Source organism: Neopelma chrysocephalum, unplaced genomic scaffold, assembly GCF_003984885.1.
Source record: "Neopelma chrysocephalum unplaced genomic scaffold, ASM398488v2 Primary Assembly neopelma1_181, whole genome shotgun sequence".
NCBI lineage: Eukaryota > Metazoa > Chordata > Aves > Passeriformes > Pipridae > Neopelma > Neopelma chrysocephalum.
This window is the reverse complement of record NW_020897843.1, coordinates 19,796-28,400: the sequence shown is the minus strand read 5'-3', so window position 1 is coordinate 28,400 and position 8,605 is coordinate 19,796.

Genomic DNA, 8,605 nt, shown 5'->3' with positions numbered 1-8,605 from the left:
CCGGGATTCGGGATCAGCTCCCGGGATTCGGGATCAGCTCCCGGGATCTCCCTCCCTCGGGGCCGCTCCGTGGTTTTATTGCTTTACAGAGCGCGGCCTCGGTGACAGCAGGAAAGGCACCGAGTGCCCTCGACTCGCTCTTCCCGCCAGGAAAACCCTCCCTCGGGACGGCCCCGCCGGGCAGATCTCCAGGGAAACTCCGGACACCATGACGGGATTTTGGGAAGAGCGGGAAAAGGAGCTGCGGAGCGACGCCGAAAACCTGGGCCTGGGCCTGGTACCACCACTGCAACATTCCCAAATCCATGGATCCCCATCCCCACGGCGGCAGTGCCTTCCCCTGCTGGGATTGCTGGATTTATGGGGTCTCCAGTCCTCGGAAAAGGCTCCACCTCACATCCCACAGCCTGGAATGAGCTCTGCCTCGGCTGGGACACGGGGATGGCAGAGGGGGCCATTCCCAAGGGCTCATCCCAGAATGAGCCAAGGCCAAGAACTGAGCACGGCCACGGGTGCCCTGGGATGGCCATGGACCATCCCGGATGGAATCTGCTCCTTCCGGAGCTGCCTGGATGGCCCTGGCGGCTCCCAGGCACCAACCCCTGTGTTCCCAGAGCCTCCAGCTCTCCCAGAAACCAGGAACAATTTAAAAACCCACCAGTTTTGGTTCATTTTTAGCTCAAACGGGAATTTCGGGTCCCTCAGCCGGAGGGTTTTCCCGGGGGATGGGCCGTCAATCCCTGGTTTGTGCTTAACAGTCAAACAGCCGAATGTTCCACTGACCCCGAGCCCAACAAACCCCTGGAAGGGACGGAAAGCCCTGGAGACGCAACTCCGGAAGCTCCTGAACAGCAACGAATCTGGAATATTCCCCCCGTGTCCGGGTGAGGAGCCTACGGAGGGATTTGTGGGGATTCCTTGGAGCAGATTCACCCTGTACAACCCCCCCCAGAGCCCTGGAGATTTGGGGGGGTGATCATGGATATCATGGATATCACCCACTCCACGACTGCCTGGAGCAGATCCCGTGCCAGGACTTGGTGCGGGATAAAGAAAAGGTTTGGAAAACATCAGATCCAGAAAAATGTCCATAAAACTCGGCCTTTCCACCCAAACTCCTCCCAACCGCCGCCGGGTCGGACACGAGAGGCAAAGATAGAGACAAGGAACAAAAGGGAAAATCCATGACCTGCCAATGCCAGGGACACCCTGGGGCTGCTCCAGCCCGGGGAAAACGGGAACGGGGGTAAAAAAAGGGAACGAGTCGTTCCATCCTCAGCCCTCGGCCCCCTGGAATTCCCCCGGAATTCCCGGCCCCGCCCAGTACCTGCGGTGGGTCGGACTGGGCTCGTTTGTACCGACGCCCTTTGGAAGGTGCAAATCTCCTGCTCGAGGAGTTCTCGGCAAAGCCAAAAGCTCTGAGGAAAACAGGATTCGGGGGATTTTAGAAACCTCTGGAATATATTTATATAAATAGTCCCTATTTACAGCAACAACCGGGATGGGGGCGGAGGGAGGGAAGGAGGAGCCGGGACACGCTCGGAGCCAACACCCCTCGCCCTCGGGATGCTCCCGCCTGTCCCAGCAGTATCCCAGCCCTCTTCCCATGGATCCCTCACCCCTGCCATGTCCTACCTGTCCCAGCAGTGTCCCAGCAGTATCCCAACCCTCTTCCCACAGATCCCTCACCCCTGGGATGCTCCTGCTGGAGAAAGAAACCATTTTCCTCCCTGGAATCCCAAGGATGCTTTTAATCCCAAGGTCTCTCCCTGTCCATCTCACGGTCCAACCCTGGAGTCCCGTTGGACTCAGCCAAATGGGAAACCCCTGGGAAAGGTTGTCATTCCCATGGATGCTGGGAAAATGGCTACAGAGTGGTGGGGGGGGTCAGGTCTTGTTCAGGAATCGGCCATAAATCCACGTGCAGCACCCGGATGCTCCGGAATCCGGCAGCACCCACCCAGCTCCAACGCCAGGAGTCCTTCCCTGTGCCTCCTGTGATCCCAGCCAGGGAAAGGCTGATCCCAACCATGGGAATCCTGACCCCAACCAAGGAAGGTCCAACATAAACCAGGAAAATCCCGACCCCGACCAGGGAAAGCCTGGCCCAAACCAGGCCGATGCCAGAGGGTGTCAATTCCATACAATATTCCCGGTGTCAATTCCATACAATATTCCCGGTGTTCTCCGCTCTTGGCATCGGCTGTGATGGAAGGGATGAACAATTTTAAGAGGGAAAAGCTCTTCAAGGATTTCTCTGGGACTGTTTGGGCTGGAAAATCATTTCTCGTTGCAAAAAAACCCCCCAAAATTCATCAGAGGAACATTTATATTCCACAAGGGGAAAATATTTACAGGCCAAGGAGGTTTTAATTTAAATTACACCTTAAATAATAAAATATTTGGTATTAAATATTAGTTCTATTCAAGCAGAAAAAGAGGGACAATCCATTTTTTTGGTGCTTTTAAGCCCAGTTTCTCTCCTGCTCGGACAGATCTGACTCCCAGGCTGGAGCTGGGGATCCATCTGGAGCTGCTGGCAGGACACAGACACCACATTATCCCTGCATCCCGAATCCAGGGCAAGCCCAGCAAGGGAGGGGAAGGGGCCTCGGGGGTCCTTCTGAATCCTCGTGGGTCCCTGGGGCAGCTCCCAGTGACCAAGTCCTGTCTGGCTCCACTGGGAGCTGGAATTGCAGCCGGGGCTCTGGGATGACACCAGGGATGGACTGACTGGGATACAGGGATGGACTGACTGGGATACAGGGATAAGCAGCTGAGAGGTGTAAGAGGAAGGGCACAGGGAACAGAAATACCTTTGCTGGGATCTGGATGGATTTAAGGCACTCGGAACAACAGTGGGATACTTGGGAATGGTCACTGCCCGCACAGCCTGGGCTCTGGGATGCAGGATGTTCCCCTTCCCTGTCTCCTGGTGATCTGGGGATGGAACAGGACTTGGCTCCAAGCTGGAATGAGAAGCAATGGCTCCTTCCAGACTAAATCCAAGGCACTGGGATTACACTGGAACTTGCCCTTGGATCAGTGCTGTGCCCTGGAGAGCTCAGGGCTCCCAGGGCTCGGAGCTGGAGGTGTCCGAGGGAGCAAAATGCCTTTTCTTGGGAAAGCCACAGCAGGTCCAGAGAAAGGGGAGGAGCTTGGAGCTTCCCATGGGAATAGCAGGGATGTGATACAATGCATGGGAATTACATGCAAATTAACAGGATACAGGTCGGGAAGGGAAGGGAAGGGAAGGGAAGGGGAAAGGGGAAAAGGGAAAGGGGAAAGGCTAAAGGGGGGGATTTTCCACACAAAGCCATTTTTCCAGATGTGCTGTGGCCACTGAGCCACTGTTTGGAGTTGGAACCTTCTTGGGATGATGAGAGAGAGGAGCAGAAAAGGGGTGAAGTCTCAGTGCAAAGTCACTGCCACAGCAGGGGAGGAGCACAGAACGACTGCCAGGACCATGGAACGACTGCAAGGATCAAGGAACAAGTGCCAAGACCATGGAAGGACCATGAAGACCATGGAACAGCTGTGAGGAACAGCAAGGAACAACTGCAGGGCCCAGGGCAGGACTGCCAGGCCCATGGGACACACTCCAGAGCTCACTCCAAACCCACCACCAGCAGGGGAATCTCTACAGCATTCCCAGAATTCCTCCAAAGTTCTGCAAAACTACCTCTGAGCATCAAAATTACAGGATAAAAGGTTTTTTTTCCCACAGTTTACATCTTGTCCAAGGAATCTGAGGGAATCAAAAATAGAAGGGGAAGGATCTGCCCTCTAGAAAAGCCCCGATGCCGGGGAGGGAAGAACGTCCCTCCCTCCCCATCAGCATCAGATACAAAAATACACTTTACACAGGGGAATGTCCCACTGTCCCACTGCTGCTGGGAGGGGGGACAGCCCCCGGAAATACAGGGAATTCCTGTACAAATCCAAGCAGGAGGTCACCACAAAGCCCTTCCAGGGGTGAGGTAAGTGAGGTTTGGATGAGAAAAGCCAACGTGGGGGAGCCAAATTGTTTCATTTTCTGTACATCTGTCACAAAGTTCAGCCATAAATGTCCGTGGAAAAGCGGGTTTGCCAGGAATTCCCACCAGCAGCACTCATGGAGGGAAACTGGGATCAGAAACCTCGTGGTCAACGGCTCCTTCCCAGGTGGGATGAGCTGCACCCGGGGCTGGGATGGTCTTCAGTTTGGGTTGTTTTCAAGTTTGGGATGATCCTGAGTTTGGGATGGTCTCGAATTTGGGATGGTCTCAAGTTTGGGATGGTCCTGAGTTTGGGTTATTCCAGAGTTTGGGTTGTTCTAAGGTTTAGGATGATCTCAAGTTTGGGATGTTCTCGAGTTTGGGACATTTTCAAGTTTGGGATGTTGCTGGATTTGGGTTTTTCTCAGGTTTGTTTTTTTCTTGAGTTTGGGATGTTTTTGAGTTTGGGTTATTCCCATGTTTGGGATGGTCTCAAGTTTGGGATGTTCTTGAGTTTGGGACCGTTTTTTGCTCAAAAACTGTTTCTTGCTTGGATGGAGAACCCCCCTGTTGGTACCTTCTGTCCACAACCCCAGACCTGTCAAGACAACACTTTTTAACACAGAGCACTAAAAATCCCCAGCACAAAGTCCCTCCCAGCCCACAGACAGAGGTTGGAGTCCCCATTCCCAGCACATGGAGCTCTCACATGCTGCCCTGGGACAGCAGACACAGGACCCTCCTCGAGCTCCCGTTCTGGAATGCTCTGATCCCAAAGGGAAGAGTTTTGACAGGTCCATCACACCTGCAAAGCAGCACCAACCCAAATCCAGGCTCAGCAAAAAATCCCACTGCGACGGATCCATCCGACACCGCCCCGAGGGCAGAGCAGTCCCAAACAAACACCTCAATCCAGGCTTTTCAGGGATACACACGACTGCTCCCAACACCAACACACCCTGCAGCCTCCAAGGCCAAAGGTTTCCGAGGAGCCTCCAGCTCTTCCCTGCCCAGGCTGCTCTGGAAAACCAGACTCGACCCTAAAGCCCAGCACAGCCTGGGTTCCAGGGGGGCACATTCCCTTTTGCCCTGAGGAGGGAAACAGCCAAGTCAGGAGGAGACAAGCAAGAGGGGCAGGACACAGCACGGAGCCAAAGCCAGCAGGGATGGGAAGTGCCCTCTGGAAGCACAGGAACAGCTCCAGCCCCGGCGTGTGCGGCGGCAGCGGCGACGAGGCCACGGGAATTCTCTGGGGGCAGCACCAACCCAACGAGCCCCAGTCCAAACCAGGTCACAGCAAGGCCCCAAGAGACTCAACATCAGCAAGACGGGTACACCCCTGATACACCCCAGATACACCCCAGAGACCCCCTGGATACACCCTGGATACACCCTGGATATGCCCTGGATACACCCTGGCATGGCTCCCCAGCCCCTCAGCTCTTCCCTGTGCATCAAATTTGGGGGTTTTCATTCCATGGAGCCCCTGCCCCTCACCCTGTGAACAGACACTACAAGGTCTCCTCAGAACCAGGGGCATCCCCCCCACCCCCTGGCTGGTTGGGTTTGGGGGCCTGTGGTGTCCAAAGCACACAAAGACTCTCCTGTTTGGGTGGGTTTTCCTGGTCTGTGATGTCCAAAGCATGGAACTGCCCAGGCCAACAGCCACGCTCCCAAATCATGGACCCACAGCCCCCACACACCCTCTCAGAGCCTCCCCTTGCCCAGGGCTCTCCCCGGGCCCCCAGGGCTGGGAGGGGAGGAAGGAACTGAACTTCACCTCCGGGAGAAGCAGCTGAGAAGGTTTTATTTTAAAGTTGGGCTTGGCACAGAGCGTGTGAGGGCTGAGGCTGCCTTGGGAGCACCCAAGGGACTGGGCACCTCTTCCACAGCCCTCTGGGCAGGAACTGGGGCTCTGCCACCCCTCAGAGCTCACCCAGCCAGGGGAACTGAACCACTGAGGAAAGGGGGCTCTTGGATCGGCACAAAACCCACCGGATGAGCAAATGATGATGAAGCCCCCCAGGAGACGGTTCAGTGCAGAGATGTCACCTCAGGCAGCCCTGGCAGAGCTCCCGGGCTGGGCAGGAGGGACAGGAAGGCACCTGGTGGCTGCAGGGACCAAGCCCAGGCCGGAGCCACAGCGTGGGGTAACCGCGGAGTGCCCGGCACGGGGCTGTGCCCCAAGTGATGCCACTGAGAAACCAGGATTTCAGTTACAGCTCACTGGCTAATTGGGGGGGAAAATAGTTCTGGGATGCCACTGGAGAACAAAAAAGCCACTGGAATTGTATTTCCTTCAGATATGTTCTTTGGGAATGTCCCTTCAACCTTCCCCAAGCCCTGCCCTGGCAGTGGGATGTCTGACCCTTCTGGAACAGATGCTGAGGGCAAGGCTCAGCTTTTTTTGTGATTTGTTTTTTAGTCATTTTTTTGTCATTTTTTTAATCTGTGCACTATGGGTTTCCATTCTGCTGCCCACCTGCAGCTCTCCAAGGAGGTGTCCTTGATGAAACCTTGGGTTTCATCCCAAGGGCAGCAAAACCTTGGGACACTCAACAAAAGTTCTGTCAGGCTTTGCTGAGGACACGGTACCCAAACAAACACCTGGGATTTTGCCTGCCATGACTGTTACAGCTCAAGAGAAGCAGGAATTCATGTTGTCAGAAGGTGGGTGAAACTCCAGCTTTATCTGCTGTGGGATCACACCTCCACAGCTCCACTCTCCCCACACCTCTGCTCACAGGGGTTCTGGACTCCAAACCCTCCAGCCGTGCTCCCCTTCCCCACTCAACCCCCAGGGACTGCCCACGGGAGCTCCCAACATCCCCCTGCGTGTGCACAAATATCCATGGAATAACACAGACATGGATCTACAGACAGGTCAATCCTACCAGGACAGACACCCTACGGATATGGACACATTCCAATCTCTGCACAGAGGGAGGAGGGACAGCGCTGAGCAGAACCTGGGCCGAGTCCTCATCGCTTTGGACACGGAGCTGAGCAAGCCCAGGGGCTTAAATGGACAGGTGGAGTCAGGAAATCCATTTTCACAGCCAACAGATCCTGCTCCAGCCCTGGGAGATGGGAAGCTCAGACTCGGAAGGACATTTATTCCTGGTTTACCTATAAAATCAGCGGGGCCACGTAAGGAACCCTCCCGACTCTGGATCTGTTCCCAACTGCAAACCCCGACACACCAAGCAGGAGGAATGTTCTGTGGATCAGGATCACCTCGTGGCTGGTGTGAAGGACAGTCCCAGGCAGTGATGAGGTAATTCTGAGCTCCAGTCCCAAACGAGGAGGGATCATCCAGCGGCACCAAAGCCACGGAGCTCGTGCATCTCTACAGCTCTGACCAACCACCGGTGACACACCTGAGCACAGACTGGGCACAGGCAATCCAATTAACCCACCAAGATAACGAGTCCCCCGGTCCCCAACCTGTGCTTGGAGCTGCTCACAGGACATGCCCAAGGATATTGTTATTAAAGCTCTCCCTGGCGTTCAGAGACTCAAAGCAAGAGCTGAGGAATGCCAAGTTCGGAATCTGCAGCAAAAGGCACAGACAGACACGTCCCTCTCGGAGCCATCCCAGGGGTTATTGCTGCCAGCAGCCCTGTGTCCCTGTGCAGGGGGAATTACTGCTCCCAAACCACAGCATTCCAAGCACACCAGGCAGAGGGAGCTGATGGTGACCCCGACTGGTCACTCGGGTGAGCCCCGGGTGGGACATGACCCAACACAAAGATCATTTCTCTGACTGATGAGGGGGATGAAAACAGACCGAAGCCAGAAGGATGAGCAAACTGTGCCTGCTATGGACATTTCCCCCTCAGCTCCTGATCCCAAATGGATCTGGCCATAATTGGTCATGGTGGAACCAACAAGAAGAGGCTGGAGGAGCCCCGTGGCCTCCCCGGGGCCGGAGCCCAGCCGTGGTGTCCAACAGACAAATGATCTCTCAGCTCTCACAGATCAGTTCTGGGGGCTGGAAGAATGCCCGGAGAGACCCTGATTTTCAGCAGAACTCTAGCACCAATCCTTGGAAAATTAAGACTTGAATGTGTCTCCAGCCAGGAACTCAAACCCACTCCCCACTTGTGACAGTCCTGGCTCAGAGTGGGATCGATCCCCGCACACCCAGCAGCGGAACCAAAGCACAGCGTGAGATTTTCCCCTCCCCAGTGCAACGTCACTTGAAATTATTTCTTTTAAATTACAGGGAGTGAGTGAAGACTTTCAGAAAGACCACGGCAGCACCTGCTTCCCGAGGGATTGCAGCCGGAGAATCCCCAGCCCTGCCAGCACCACACGAGTAGCCCACAGCCCCAGCACAGCCCCCGGGAGCCTCCAGTGCCCCCCATTTCCCAGGATTCCAGCAAGGCAAACCCTCTGTTTTCCCCCAGAGCAGAGCTGAGCAGTTTTTGGGCACACAGGGATGAGCCGGTGCCGCCGGACACCGACCCGGCCGGACACACCGACCGGGAATGTGGGAACACCTCGTGCTCCTCACTCCCCCTTCACACACCTCACCACAGGGAAGGACATTCCACGAGCACCACAGACATCACAGCAAAAACAAAGGGTTTCTGAGGAGGCCCCAGGGCTGGAGCCCCCCGTGC